This window comes from Mytilus trossulus, chromosome 14, assembly GCF_036588685.1.
Source record: "Mytilus trossulus isolate FHL-02 chromosome 14, PNRI_Mtr1.1.1.hap1, whole genome shotgun sequence".
Taxonomy (NCBI): domain Eukaryota; kingdom Metazoa; phylum Mollusca; class Bivalvia; order Mytilida; family Mytilidae; genus Mytilus; species Mytilus trossulus.
The window spans coordinates 11,308,592-11,326,585 of NC_086386.1; positions in this window are offsets into that span (position 1 = coordinate 11,308,592).

Sequence of the window (17,994 nt, forward strand, 5' to 3'; positions counted from 1 at the left end):
TACTAGCAACTCAACCAGACAGCAGAAAACAGTCCACGGCCACCATGATCTTATAAGCTATCATGTATACTAGCAACTCAACTAGACAGCAGAAAACAGTCGACGACCACCATGATCTTATAATCTATCATGTACTATCAACTCAACCAGACAGCAGAAAACAGTCCACGGCGACCATGATTTTATAAGCTATCATGTACTAGCAATTCAACCAGACAGCAGAAAACAGTCCACGGCCACCATGATCTTATAATCTATCCTGTACTAGCAACTCAACCAGACAGCAGAAAACAGTCCACGGCCACCATGATCTTATAAGCTATCATGTATACTAGCAACTCAACTAGACAGCAGAAAACAGTCGACGACCACCATGATCTTATAATCTATCATGTACTATCAACTCAACCAGACAGCAGAAAACAGTCCACGGCGACCATGATCTTATAAGCTATCATGTACTAGCAATTCAACCAGACAGCAGAAAACAGTCCACGGCCACCATGATCTTATAAGCTATCATGTACTAGCAACTCAACCAAACAGCAGAAAACAGTCCACGGCCACCATGATCTTATAAGCTATCATGTACTAGCAACTCAACCAGACAACAGAAAACAGTCCACGGCCACCATGATCTTATAATCTATCATGTACTAGCAATTCAACCAGACAGCAGAAAACAGTCCACGGCCACCATGATCTTATAATCTATCATGTACTAGCAATTCAACCAGATAGCAGAAAACAGTCCACGGCTACCATGATCTTATAATCTATCATGTAGTAGCAACTAAACCAGACAGCAGAAAACAGTCCACGGCCACCATGATCTTATAATCTCTCATGTACTAGTTATTCCACCAGACAGCAGAAAACAGTCCACGGCCACCATGATCTTATAAGCTATCATATACTAGCAATTCAACCAGACAGCAGAAAACAGTCCACGGCCACCATGATCTTATAAGCTATCATATACTAGCAATTCAACCAGATAGCAGAAAACAGTCCACGGCCACCATGATCTTATAAGCTATCATGTACTAGCAATTCAACCAGACAGCAGAAAACAGTCCACGGCCACCATGATCTTATAAGCTATCATATACTAGCAATTCAACCAGATAGCAGAAAACAGTCCACGGCCACCATGATCTTATAAGCTATCATGTACTAGCAATTCAACCAGATAGCAGAAAACAGTCCACGGCCACCATGATCTTATAAGCTATCATATACTAGCAATTCAACCAGATAGCAGAAAACAGTCCACGGCCACCATGATCTTATAAGCTATCATATACTAGCAATTCAACCAGATAGCAGAAAACAGTCCACGGCCACCATGATCTTATAAGCTATCATATACTAGCAATTCAACCAGATAGCAGAAAACAGTCCACGGCCACCATGATCTTATAAGCTATCATGTACTAGCAATTCAACCAGACAGCAGAAAACAGTCCACGGCCACCATGATCTTATAAGCTATCATGTACTAGTTATTCAACCAGACAGCAGAAAACAATCCACGACCACCATGATCTTATAAGCTATCATGTACTAGCAACTCAACCAGACAACAGAAAACAATCCACGACCACCATGATCTTATAAGCTATCATGTACTAGCAACTCAACCAGACAACAGAAAACAGTCCACGGCCACCATGATCTTATAAGCTATCATGTACTAGCAACTCAACCAGACAACAGAAAACAGTCCACGGCCACCATGATCTTATAATCTATCATGTACTATCAATTCAACCAGACAACAGAAAACAGTCCACGGCCACCATGATCTTATAAGCTATCATGTACTAGCAACTCAACCAGACAGCAGAAAACAGTCCACGGCTACCATGATCTTATAAGCTATCATGAACTAGTAATTCAACCAGACAGCAGAAAACAGTCCACGGCTACCATGATCTTATAAGCTATCATATACTAGCAATTCAACCAGATAGCAGAAAACAGTCCACGGCCACCATGATCTTATAAGCTATCATATACTAGCAATTCAACCAGACAGCAGAAAACAGTCCACGGCCACCATGATCTTATAAGCTATCATGTACTAGCAATTCAACCAGACAGCAGAAAACAGTCCACGGCCACCATGATCTTATAATCTATCATGTACTAGCAATTCAACCAGACAGCAGAAAACAGTCCACGGCCACCATAATCTTATAAGCTATCATGTACTAGCGATTCAACCAGACAGCAGAAAACAGTCCACGGCCACCATGATCTTATAAGCTATCATGTACTAGCGATTCAACCAGACAGCAGAAAACAGTCCACGGCCACCATGATCTTATAAGCTATCATGTACTAGTTATTCAACCAGACAGCAGAAAACAATCCACGACCACCATGATCTTATAAGCTATCATGTACTAGCAATTCAACCAAACAGCAGAAAACAGTCCACGACCACCATGATCTCATAAGCTATCATGTACTAGCAATTCAACCAGACAGCAGAAAACAGTCCATGGCCACCATGATCTTATAATCTATCATGTACTAGCAATTCAACCAGACAGCAGAAAACAGTCCACGGCCACCATGATCTTATAAGCTATCATGTACTAGTAATTCAACCAGATAGCAGAAAACAGTCCACGGCCACCATGATCTTATAAGCTATCATGTACTAGCAATTCAACCAGACAGCAGAAAACAGTCCACGGCCACCATGATCTTATAAGCTATCATGTACTAGTAATTCAACCAGATAGCAGAAAACAGTCCACGACCACCATGATCTTATAAGCTATCATGTACTAGCAAATCAACCAGACAACAGAAAACAGTCCACGGCCACCATGATCTTATAAGCTATCATGTACTAGCAACTCAACCAGACAGCAGAAAACAGTCCACGGCCACCATGATCTTATAATCTATCATGTACTAGCAATTCAACCAGACAGCAGAAAACAGTCCACGACCACCATGATCTTATAATCTGTCATGTACTAGCAATTCAACCAAACAGCAGAAAACAGTCCACGGCGATCATGATCTTAAAAGCTATCATGTACTAGTAATTCAACCAGATAGCAGAAAACAGTCCACGACCACCATGATCTTATTAGCTATCATGTACTAGCAATTCAACAAGACAGCAGAAAACAGTCCACGGCCACCATGATCTTATAAGCTATCATGTACTAGCATCTCAACCAAACAGCAGAAAACAGTCCACGGCCACAATGATCTTATAAGCTATCATGTACTAGCAACTCAACCAAACAGCAGTAAACAGTCCACGGCCACCATGATCTTATAAGCTATCATGTACTAGCAATTCAACCAGACAGCAGAAAACAGTCCACGGTCACCATGATCTTATAATCTATCATGTACTAGTTATTCAACCAGACAGCAGAAAACAGTCCACGGCCACCATGATCTTATAATCTATCATGTACTAGTTATTCAACCAGACAGCAGAAAACAGTCGACGACCACCATGATCTTATAATCTATCATGTACTAGCAAATCAACCAGACAGCAGAAAACAGTCCATGGCCACCATGATCTCATAATCTATCATGTACTTGCAATTCAACCAGATAGCAGAAAACAGTCCACGACCACCATGATGTCATAATCAATCATGTACTAGCAATTCAACCAGACAGCAGAAAACAGTCCATGGCCACCATGATCTCATAAGCTATCATGTACTAGCAATTCAACCAGACAGCAGAAAACAGTCCACGACCACCATGATCTCATAATCTATCATGTACTAGCAACTCAACTAGACAGCAGAAAACAGTCCACGGCCACCATGATCTCATAATCTATCATGTACTTGCAATTCAACCAGATAGCAGAAAACAGTCCACGACCACCATGATGTCATAATCTATCATGTACTAGCAATTCAACCAGACAGCAGAAAACAGTCCATGGCCACCATGATCTCATAAGCTATCATGTACTAGCAATTCAACCAGACAGCAGAAAACAGTCCACGACCACCATGATCTTATAATCTATCATGTACTAGCAACTCAACCAGATAGCAGAAAACAGTCCACGGCCACCATGATCTTATAAGCTATCATGTACTAGCAATTCAACAAGACAGCAGAAAACAGTCCACGGCCACCATGATGTCGTAATCTATCATGTACTAGCAATTCAACCAGACAGCAGAAAACAGTCCACGGCCACCATGATCTTATAATCTATCATGTACTAGTAATTCAACCAGACAGCAGAAAACAGCCCACGGCCACCATGATCTTATAAGCTATCATGTACTAGCAATTCAACCAAACAGCAGAAAACAGTCCACGGCCACCATGATCTTATAATCTATCATGTACTAGCAATTCAACCAAACAGCAGAAAACAGTCCACGACCACCATGATCTCATAAGCTATCATGTACTAGCAATTCTTCAAGATGTCAGAAAACAGTCCACGACCACCATGATCTTATAATCTATCATGTACTAGCAATTCAACCAGACAGCAGAAAGCAGTCCACGGCCACCATGATCTTATAAGCTATCATGTACTAGCAATTCTTCAAGATGTCAGAAAACAGTCCACGACCACCATGATCTTATAATCTATCATGTACTAGCAATTCAACCAGACAGCAGAAAGCAGTCCACGGCCACCATGATCTTATAAGCTATCATGTACTAGCAATTCTTCAAGATGTCAGAAAACAGTCCACGACCACCATGATCTTATAAGCTATCATGTACTAGCAATTCAACTAGACAGCAGAAAACAGTCCACGGCGACCATGATCTTATAAGCTATCATGTACTAGTAATTCAACCAGATAGCAGAAAACAGTCCACGACCACCATGATCTTATTAGCTATCATGAACTAGCAACTCAACCAGACAGCAGAAAACAGTCCACGACCACCATGATCTCATAATCTATCATGTACTAGCAACTCAACCAAACAGCAGAAAAAAGCCCCCAACCACCATGATCTCATAAGCAAGCATGTACTAGCAATTCAACCAGACAGCAGAAAACAGTCAACGGCTACCATAAAACAGTCCACGACCACCATGATCTTATTAGCTATCATGTACTAGCAACTCAACCAGACAGCAGAATACAGTCCACGACCACCATGATCTCATAATCTATCATGTACTAGCAACTCAACCAAACAGCAGAAAACAGCCCCCAACCACCATGATCTTATAAGCTAGCATGTACTAGTAATTCAACCAGACAGCAGAAAACAGTCCATGGCCACCATGATCTTATAATCTGTCATGTACTAGCAATTCAACCAGACAACAGAAAACAGCCCACGACCACCATGATCTTATAAGCTATCATGATTTAGCAATTCAACCAGACAGCAGAAAACAGTCCTTGACCACCATGATCTCATAAGCTATCATGATTTAGCAATTCAACCAGATAGCAGAAAACAGTCCACGGCCACCATGATCTTCTAAGCTATCATGTACTAGCATTTCAACCAGACAGCAGAAAACAGTCCACGACCACCATGATCTTATAAGCTATCATGATTTAGCAATTCAACCAAACAGCAGAAAACAGTCCACGGCCACCATGATCTCATAAGCTATCATGATTTAGCAATTCAACCAGATAGCAGAAAACAGTCCTTGGCCACCATGAACTTATTAGCTATCATGTACTAGCAATTCAACCAAACAGCAGAAAACAGTCCACGGCGATCATGATCTTAAAAGCTATCATGTACTAGTAATTCAACCAGATAGCAGAAAACAGTCCACGGCCACCATGATCTTATAAGCTATCATGTACTAGCAATTCAACCAGACAGCAGAAAACAGTCCACGGCCACCATGATCTCATAAGCTATCATGTACTAGCAATTCAACCAAACAGCAGAAAACAGTCCACGGCCACCATGATCTTATAAGCTATCATGTACTAGCAACTCAACCAGACAGCAGAAAACAGTCCACGGCCACCATGATCTTATAAGCTATCATGTACTAGCAATTCAACCAGACAGCAGAAAACAGTCCACGGCCACCATGATCTCATAAGCTATCATGTACTAGCAATTCAACCAGACAGCAGAAAACAGTCCACGGCCACCATGATCTTATAAGCTATCATGTACTAGCAATTCAACAAGACAGCAGAAAACAGTCCACGGCCACCATGATCTCATAAGCTATCATGTACTAGCAATTCAACCAGACAGCAGAAGAAGTCCACGGCCACCATGATCTTATAAGCTATCATGTACTAGCAATTCAACAAGACAGCAGAAAACAGTCCACGGCCACCATGATCTTATAAGCTATCATGTACTAGCAATTCAACCAAACAGCAGAAAACAGTCCACGGCCACCATGATCTTATAAGCTATCATGTACTAGCAATTCAACCAAACAGCAGAAAACAGTCCACGGCCACCATGATCTCATAAGCTATCATGTACTAGCAATTCAACCAGATAGCAGAAAACAGTCCACGGCCACCATGATCTTATAAGTTATCATGTACTAGCAATTCAACCAAACAGCAGAAAACAGTCCACGGCCACCATGATCTTATAAGCTATCATGTACTAGCAACTCAACCAGACAGCAGAAAACAGTCCACGGCCACCATGATCTCATAAGCTATCATGTACTAGCAATTCAACCAGATAGCAGAAAACAGTCCACGACCACCATGATCTTATTAGCTATCATGTACTAGCAATTCAACCAGACAGCAGAAAACAGTCCACGGCCACCATGATCTTATAAGCTATCATGTACTAGCAATTCAACCAAACAGCAGAAAACAGTCCACGGCCACCATGATCTTATAAGCTATCATGTACTAGCAATTCAACCAGATAGCAGAAAACAGTCCACGGCCACCATGATCTTATAAGCTATCATGTACTAGCAATTCAACCAGACAGCAGAAAACAGTCCACGACCACCATGATCTCATAAGCTATCATGATTTAGCAATTCAACCAGATAGCAGAAAACAGTCCACGGCCACCATGATCTTCTAAGCTATCATGTACTAGCAATTCAACAAGACAGCAGAAAACAGTCCACGACCACCATGATCTCATAAGCTATCATGATTTAGCAATTCAACCAGATAGCAGAAAACAGTCCTTGGCCACCATGAACTTATTAGCTATCATGTACTAGCAATTCAACCAAACAGCAGAAAACAGTCCACGGCGATCATGATCTTAAAAGCTATCATGTACTAGTAATTCAACCAGATAGCAGAAAACAGTCCACGACCACCATGATCTTATTAGCTATCATGTACTAGCAATTCAACAAGACAGCAGAAAACAGTCCACGGCCACCATGATCTTATAAGCTATCATGTACTAGCATCTCAACCAAACAGCAGAAAACAGTCCACGGCCACAATGATCTTATAAGCTATCATGTACTAGCAACTCAACCAAACAGCAGTAAACAGTCCACGGCCACCATGATCTTATAAGCTATCATGTACTAGCAATTCAACCAGACAGCAGAAAACAGTCCACGGTCACCATCCAGCGTCGAGCTACCAAATTAGTGCCTAGTATAAAAATGTTAAGTTACGTTGAAAGATTGAGAGCCTTGGGCCTTCCAACACTTGAATACAGAAGAGATCGTTATGATATGATACAAGTTTATAAAGCTTTACATGGGATAGATGATATTAAATGGCAAAATATGTTTGAGTTATCTACAAATTCTACTAGAGGACATCCTTGGAAATTAAGTAAAAAGAGGTGTAATTCAACTCAGCGTCTCCATTCATTTTCTCAAAGGATCATTGATCAATGGAATAGTCTTTCAACCGTAACAGTTTGTGCAGAATCTGTCAATATTTTTAAAAATCATATTAATGATGAACATTGGAATAGGAAGAAGTTTAATCCTACATAATGGAATAGTCTTAATATTATATAGATTTCAACAGTAAAAGTTTGTGCAGAATCTGTCAATATTTAAAAAAATCATATTAATGATGAACATTTTGGAATGGGAAGAAGTTTAATCCTACATAATGGAATAGTCTTAATATTATATAGCTTTCAACAGTAAAAGTTTGTGCAGAATCTGTCAATATTTAAAAAAAAATCATATTAATGATGAACATTGGAATGGGAAGAAGTTAAATCCTACATAACATTTTAATATAAATGCAGCAGTTTATAAATGTATGCGACAAGTATTTAAAATATTGTGGAAACCATCGTACAACATGTATAGAAGTACAGAAAAATTATTCGTTCTATTTATGCGCACAGCTCACAGTTAAAATAAGTAATTTAATATCAAGTAAATTATGAGGCGGCAAAAGAAGTTTTCAACTTAATGATCGCCGCAATAATCCAGGTAGAATCCAGGTAGAATGATCTTATAATCTATCATGTACTAGTTATTCAACCAGACAGCAGAAAACAGTCCACGGCCACCATGATCTTATAATCTATCATGTACTAGTTATTCAACCAGACAGCAGAAAACAGTCGACGACCACCATGATCTTATAATCTATCATGTACTAGCAAATCAACCAGACAGCAGAAAACAGTCCACGGCCACCATGATCTTATAAATTATCATGTAGTAGCAACTCAACCAGACAGCAGAAAACAGTCCACGGCCACCATGATCTTATAAGCTATCATGTACTAGCAACTCAACCAGACAGCAGAAAACAGTCCACGGCCACCATGATCTTATAAGCTATCATGTACTAGCAACTCAACCAGACAGCAGAAAACAGTCCACGACCACCATGATCTTATAAGCTATCATGAACTAGCAATTCAACCAAACAGCAGAAAACAGTCCACGGCCACCATGATCTTATAAGCTATCATGTACTAGAAATTCAACAAAACAGCAGAAAACAGTCCACGGCCACCATGATCTTATAAGCTATCATGTACTAGCAATTCAACCAGACAGCAGAACACAGTCCACGACCACCATGATCTCATAAGCTATCATGATTTAGCAATTCAACCAGATAGCAGAAAACAGTCCACGACCACCATGATGTCGTAATCTATCATGTACTAGCAATTCAACCAGACAGCAGAAGAAGTCCACGGCCACCATGATCTTATAATCTATCATGTACTAGCAATTCAACCAGACAGCAGAAGAAGTCCACGGCCACCATGATCTTATAATCTATCATGTACTAGCAATTCAACCAGACAGCAGAAAACAGTCCACGGCCACCATGATCTTATAAGCTATCATGTACTAGCAATTCAACAAGACAGCAGAAAACAGTCCACGGCCACCATGATCTCATAAGCAATCATGTACTAGCAATTCAACCAGACAGCAGAAAACAGTCCACGGCCACCATGATCTTATAAGTTATCATGTACTAGCAATTCAACCAAACAGCAGAAAACAGTCCACGGCCACCATGATCTTATAAGCTATCATGTACTAGCAATTCAACCAAACAGCAGAAAACAGTCCACGGCCACCATGATCTTATAAGCTATCATGTACTAGCAATTCAACCAAACAGCAGAAAACAGTCCACGGCCACCATGATCTTATAAGTTATCATGTACTAGCAATTCAACCAAACAGCAGAAAACAGTCCACGGCCACCATGATCTTATAAGCTATCATGTACTAGCAATTCAACCAAACAGCAGAAAACAGTCCACGGCCACCATGATCTTATAAGCTATCATGTACTAGCAATTCAACCAAACAGCAGAAAACAGTCCACGGCCACCATGATCTTATAAGCTATCATGTACTAGCAATTCAACCAAACAGCAGAAAACAGTCCACGGCCACCATGATCTTATAATCTATCATGTACTAGCAACTCAACTAGACAGCAGAAAACAGTCCACGGTCACCATGATCTTATAAGCTATCATGTACTAGCAATTCAACCAAACAGCAGAAAACAGTCCACGGCCACCATGATCTTATAATCTATCATGTACTAGCAACTCAACTAGACAGCAGAAAACAGTCCACGGTCACCATGATCTTATAAGCTATCATGTACTAGCAATTCAACCAAACAGCAGAAAACAGTCCACGGCCACCATGATCTCATAAGCTATCATGTACTAGTAATTCAACCAGACAGCAGAAAACAGTCCACGGCTACCATAATCTTATAAGCTATCATGTACTAGCAACTCAACCAGACAGCAGAAAACAGTCGACGGCCACCATGATCTTATAAGTTATCATGTACTAGCAATTCAACCAGACAGCAGAAAACAGTCCACGGCCACCATGATCTTATAAGCTATCATGTACTAGCAATTCAACCAAACAGCAGAAAACAGTCCACGGCCACCATGATCTCATAAGCTATCATGTACTAGCAACTCAACCAAACAGCAGAAAACAGTCCACGGCCACCATGATCTTATAAGCTATCATGTACTAGCAATTCAACCAGATAGCAGAAAACAGTCCACGGCCACCATGATCTTATAAGCTATCATGTACTAGCAATTCAACCAAACAGCAGAAAACAGTCCACGGCCACCATGATCTTATAAGCTATCATGTACTAGCAACTCAACCAGACAGCAGAAAACAGTCCACGGCCACCATGATCTTATAAGCTATCATGTACTAGCAATTCAACCAGACAGCAGAAAACAGTCCACGGCCACCATGATCTTATAAGCTATCATGTACTAGCAATTCAACCAGACAGCAGAAAACAGTCCACGACCACCATGATCTTATAATCTATCATGTACTAGCAACTCAACTAGACAGCAGAAAACAGTCCACGGCCACCATGATCTTATTCTACCTACCTGGATTCTACCTGGATTATTGCGGCGATCATTAAGTTGAAAACTTCTTTTGCCGCCTCATAATTTACTTGATATTAAATTACTTATTTTAACTGTGAGCTGTGCGCATAAATAGAACGAATAATTTTTCTGTACTTCTATACATGTTGTACGATGGTTTCCACAATATTTTAAATACTTGTCGCATACATTTATAAACTGCTGCATTTATATTAAAATGTTATGTAGGATTTAACTTCTTCCCATTCCAATGTTCATCATTAATATGATTTTTTTTTAAATATTGACAGATTCTGCACAAACTTTTACTGTTGAAAGCTATATAATATTAAGACTATTCCATTATGTAGGATTAAACTTCTTCCCATTCCAAAATGTTCATCATTAATATGATTTTTTTAAATATTGACAGATTCTGCACAAACTTTTACTGTTGAAATCTATATAATATTAAGACTATTCCATTATGTAGGATTAAACTTCTTCCTATTCCAATGTTCATCATTAATATGATTTTTAAAAATATTGACAGATTCTGCACAAACTGTTACGGTTGAAAGACTATTCCATTGATCAATGATCCTTTGAGAAAATGAATGGAGACGCTGAGTTGAATTACACCTCTTTTTACTTAATTTCCAAGGATGTCCTCTAGTAGAATTTGTAGATAACTCAAACATATTTTGCCATTTAATATCATCTATCCCATGTAAAGCTTTATAAACTTGTATCATATCATAACGATCTCTTCTGTATTCAAGTGTTGGAAGGCCCAAGGCTCTCAATCTTTCAACGTAACTTAACATTTTTATACTAGGCACTAATTTGGTAGCTCGACGCTGGATCTTTTCAATTCTCCTTATATCTTTCTTCAAATATGGTGACCACACTGTAGTGGAGTATTCCAACAAAGGACGTATAATTGACTTGTATAAAATAATAAACATATCTTTTTCCAAATAGTCGAAGGAAATACGGATTAATGCCAAGACTCTCTGGGCTTTATTCACACAGTTAGTAATATGTTTATCAAACTTTAGGTTAGGCTCAAAAGTTATTCCTAAGTCCTTTTCTTGAGAAACAGGATTAACCTGGACATAATCATCCTCATTATCTAACATGGTGTATCTAGACAAGTTATTATTTTGACCAAAATGCATAACTTTACATTTACTTGCATTAAACGATAATTTCCATTTTCTAGACCAATCACATAGTCTATCTAAATCGGCTTGCAAGTCCTGGTGTTGTTGCTCATTATCTACAGATGAATAAATTTTTGTGTCGTCTGCAAAAACCTTAATCAACCCAGCAACTGCATCCGGCATATCATTAATAAACGCCAAAAATAGTACGGGCCCCAGTACGCTACCCTGGGGTACGCCACTTATCACTTCAGCTCTAGTAGAGTATGTATTATTAAGTCTAACTCGCTGGGATCTATTTGTTAAAAAACATTTTATCCAATCCAAAACTTTTCCTTGAATTCCTAGATTGTAAAGTTTGCCAATAAGACGCTCATGAGGCACAGTGTCAAAAGCACGACTAAAATCTAAATAAATTGCATCCACTGAACAAAAATTATCCAATAACGATGACCAATGGTCAAGTACTTCGAGTAGTTGTATTGAACAAGAACGTCCAGGTCTAAAACCATACTGACAATCAGACAACAGATTATTCTCTAATAAATGTTTCATTAGTTTATCTCTAATAAGTGATTCGCACACTTTACAAATAACGCATGTCAAACTGACTGGACGATAATTACATGGCTGTTTTTTATCACCTTTATTTTTAAAAATAGGTGAAAGTATTGCATTTTTCCACTCTTCTGGTAAAACACCTTCTGATAAGGATTTATTAAAAATTAAACATAACGGATAACTTATAGATTGTCTCACTTCATATAAAACTTTAGGGTGAAGGTTGTCGGGCCCTGCAGACTTGTCTACATGTAAATTGTTCAGCTTTTTTAAAACATCATCAACAGTAACTGAGATATCTAAAAGTACCTCTTCCATATCTTTCACATTAGATTGTTCATTTAAATCTTCTGTACGTGTAAATACACTACTAAAGAAAGTATTAAGTACGTTTACTTTTTCAGTGTCACTAATAGCTAAAGAGCCATCAGACTTCATTATGTTACCCACACCAGTTCTTGTTTTCAATTTAGAATTGACATATTTCCAGAATGACTTACAGTTAGTTTTAGCCTCTAATGCTACCTTCCTTTCATAAGATTTCTTAGCCTCACGTATAGTGTTAGTACAATTATTTCTACTAGATGCATAATTAGTATATGAAACTCTTGACCTTGAGAATTGGTATTTTTTCCATGCTCTACGCTTTTTAATTATAGCTGATTTAGTTCTCCTATCCATCCACATTCATGTACTAGCAATTCAACCAAACAGCAGAAAACAGTCCACGGCCACCATGATCTTATAAGCTATCATGTACTAGCAATTCAACCAGATAGCAGAAAACAGTCCACGGCCACCATGATCTTATAAGCTATCATGTACTAGCAATTCAACCAGACAGCAGAAAACAGTCCACGGCCACCATGATCTTATAAGCTATCATGTACTAGCAATTCAACCAGACAGCAGAAAACAGTCCACGGCCACCATGATCTTATAAGCTATCATGTACTAGCAATTCAACCAAACAGCAGAAAACAGTCCACGGCCACCATGATCTTATAAGCTATCATGTACTAGCAATTCAACCAGATAGCAGAAAACAGTCCACGGCCACCATGATCTTATAAGCTATCATGTACTAGCAATTCAACCAGATAGCAGAAAACAGTCCACGGCCACCATGATCTTATAAGCTATCATGTACTAGCAATTCAACCAAACAGCAGAAAACAGTCCACGGCCACCATGATCTTATAAGCTATCATGTACTAGCAATTCAACCAGATAGCAGAAAACAGTCCACGGCCACCATGATCTTATAAGCTATCATGTACTAGCAATTCAACCAGACAGCAGAAAACAGTCCACGGCCACCATGATCTTATAAGCTATCATGTACTAGCAATTCAACCAGATAGCAGAAAACAGTCCACGGCCACCATGATCTTATAAGCTATCATGTACTAGCAATTCAACCAAACAGCAGAAAACAGTCCACGGCCACCATGATCTTATAAGCTATCATGTACTAGCAATTCAACCAGACAGCAGAAAACAGTCCACGACCACCATGATCCCATAAGCTATCATGATTTAGCAATTCAACCAGATAGCAGAAAACAGTCCACGGCCACCATGAACTTATTAGCTATCATGTACTAGCAATTCAACCAAACAGCAGAAAACAGTCCACGGCGATCATGATCTTAAAAGCTATCATGTACTAGTAATTCAACCAGATAGCAGAAAACAGTCCACGACCACCATGATCTTATAAGCTATCATGTACTAGCAATTCAACAAGACAGCAGAAAACAGTCCACGGCCACCATGATCTTATAAGCTATCATGTACTAGCATCTCAACCAAACAGCAGAAAACAGTCCACGGCCACCATGATCTTATAAGCTATCATGTACTAGCAACTCAACCAAACAGCAGTAAACAGTCCACGGCCACCATGATCTTATAAGCTATCATGTACTAGTAATTCAACCAGATAGCAGAAAACAGTCCACGGCCACCATGATCTTATAAGCTATCATGTACTAGCATCTCAACCAAACAGCAGAAAACAGTCCACGGCCACAATGATCTTATAAGCTATCATGTACTAGCAACTCAACCAAACAGCAGTAAACAGTCCACGGCCACCATGATCTTATAAGCTATCATGTACTAGCAATTCAACCAGACAGCAGAAAACAGTCCACGGTCACCATGATCTTATAATCTATCATGTACTAGTTATTCAACCAGACAGCAGAAAACAGTCCACGGCCACCATGATCTTATAATCTATCATGTACTAGTTATTCAACCAGACAGCAGAAAACAGTCGACGACCACCATGATCTTATAATCTATCATGTACTAGCAAATCAACCAGACAGCAGAAAACAGTCCATGGCCACCATGATCTCATAATCTATCATGTACTTGCAATTCAACCAGATAGCAGAAAACAGTCCACGACCACCATGATCTTATAAGCTATCATGTACTAGCAATTCAACCAGACAGCAGAAAACAGTCCACGGCGATCATGATCTTATAAGCTATCATGTACTAGTAATTCAACCAGATAGCAGAAAACAGTCCACGACCACCATGATCATATTAGCTATCATGTACTAGCAACTCAACCAGACAGCAGAAAACAGTCCACGACCACCATGATCTCATAATCTATCATGTACTAGCAACTCAACCAAACAGCAGAAAACAGCCCCCAACCACCATGATCTCATAAGCTAGCATGTACTAGTAATTCAACCAGACAGCAGAAAACAATCCACGACCACCATGATCTTATAAGCTATCATGTACTAGCAACTCAATTAGACAGCAGAAAACAGTCCACGGCCACCATGATCTTATAATCTATCATGTACTAGCAATTCAACCAGACAGCAGAAAGCAGTCCACGACCACCATGATCTCATAAGCTATCATGATTTAGCAATTCAACCATATAGCAGAAAACAGTCCACGACCACCATGATCTTATAAGCTATCATGTACTATCAACTCAACCAGACAGCAGAAAACAGTCCACGACCACCAAGATCTTATAAGCTATCATGTACTAGCAATTCAACCAGACAGCAGAAAACAGTCCACGGCCACCATGATCTTATAAGCTATCATGTACTAGCAATTCAACCAGACAGCAGAAAACAGTCCACGACCACCATGATCTTATAATCTATCATGTACTATCAACTCAACCAGACAGCAGAAAACAGTCCACGACCACCATGATCTTATAAGCTATCATGTACTAGCAATTCAACCAGACAGCAGAAAACAGACCACGGCCACCATGATCTTATAAGCTATCATATACTAGCAATTCAACCAAACAGCAGAAAACAGTCCACGGCCACCATGATCTTATAAGCTATCATGTACTAGAAATTCAACCAGACAGCAGAAAACAGTCCACGACCACCATGATCTTATAATCTATCATGTACTAGCAATTCAACCAAACAGCAGAAAACAGTCCACGGCCAACATGATCTTATAAGCTATCATGTACTAGCAATTCAACCAAACAGCAGAAAACAGTCCACGGCCACCATGATCTTATAATCTATCATGTACTAGCAACTCAACCAAACAGCAGAAAACAGTCCACGGCCACCATGATCTTATAAGCTATCATGTACTAGCAATTCAACCAAATAGCAGAAAACAGTCCACGGCCACCATGATCTTATAATCTATCATGTACTAGCGATTCAACCAGACAGCAGTAAACAGTCCACGGCCACCATGATCTTATAAGCTATCATGTACTAGCAACTCAACCAGACAGCAGAAAACAGTCCACGGCCACCATGATCTTATAAGCTATCATGTACTAGCAATTCAACCAGATAGCAGAAAACAGTCCACGGCCACCATGATCTTATAAGCTATCATGTACTAGCAATTCAACCAGACAGCAGAAAACAGTCCACGACCACCATGATCTTATAATCTATCATGTACTAGCAATTCAACCAGACAGCAGAAAACAGTCCACGACCACCATGATCTTATAATCTATCATGTACTATCAACTCAACCAGACAGCAGAAAACAGTCCACGACCACCATGATCTTATAAGCTATCATGTACTAGCAATTCAACCAGACAGCAGAAAACAGACCACGGCCACCATGATCTTATAATCTATCATGTACTAGCAATTCAACCAGACAGCAGAAAACAGTCCACGACCACCATGATCTTATAAGCTATCATGTACTAGCAATTCAACCAGACAGCAGAAAACAGACCACGGCCACCATGATCTTATAAGCTATCATGTACTAGTAATTCAACCAGACAACAGAAAACAGTCCACGGCCACCATGATCTTATAAGCTATCATGTACTAGCAATTCAACCAGACAGCAGAAAACAGTCCACGACCACCATGATCTTATAAGCTATCATGTACTAGCAATTCAACCAGACAGCAGAAAACAGACCACGGCCACCATGATCTTATAAGCTATCATGTACTAGCAATTTAACCAGACAGCAGAAAACAGTCCACGACCACCATGATCTTATAATCTATCATGTACTAGCAATTCAACCAGACAGCAGAAAACAGTCCACGACCACCATGATCTTATAAGCTATCATGTACTAGCAATTCAACCAGACAGCAGAAAACAGTCCACGGCCACCATGATCTTATAATCTATCATGTACTAGCAATTCAACCAGACAGCAGAAAACAGTCCACGGCCACCATGATCTTATAAGCTATCATGTACTAGCAATTCAACCAGACAGCAGAAAACAGTCCACGGCCACCATGATCTTATAAGCTATCATGTACTAGCAATTCAACCAGACAGCAGAAAACAGACCACGGCCACCATGATCTTATAAGCTATCATGTACTAGTAATTCAACCAGACAACAGAAAACAGTCCACGGCCACCATGATCTTATAAGCTATCATGTACTAGCAATTCAACCATACAGCAGAAAACAGACCACGGCCACCATGATCTTATAATCTATCATGTACTAGCAATTCAACCAGACAGCAGAAAACAGTCCACGACCACCATGATCCCATAAGCTATCATGATTTAGCAATTCAACCAGATAGCAGAAAACAGTCCACGGCCACCATGATCTTATAAGCTATCATGTACTAGCAATTCAACCAGACAGCAGAAAACAGACCACGGCCACCATGATCCCATAAGCTATCATGATTTAGCAATTCAACCAAACAGCAGAAAACAGTCCACGGCCACCATGATCTTATAAGCTATCATGTACTAGCAATTCAACCAGATAGCAGAAAACAGTCCACGGCCACCATGATCTTATAAGCTATCATGTACTAGCGATTCAACCAGACAGCAGAAAAAAGCACACGGCCACCATGATCTTATAAGCTATCATGTACTAGCAATCAATCGTGAGACTTTCATTGGTTTCATAGTAAATTGGGTTATTGTATTATCTTTTTGTATTATGTTTAATTTCATGGATATAGTCGATTTA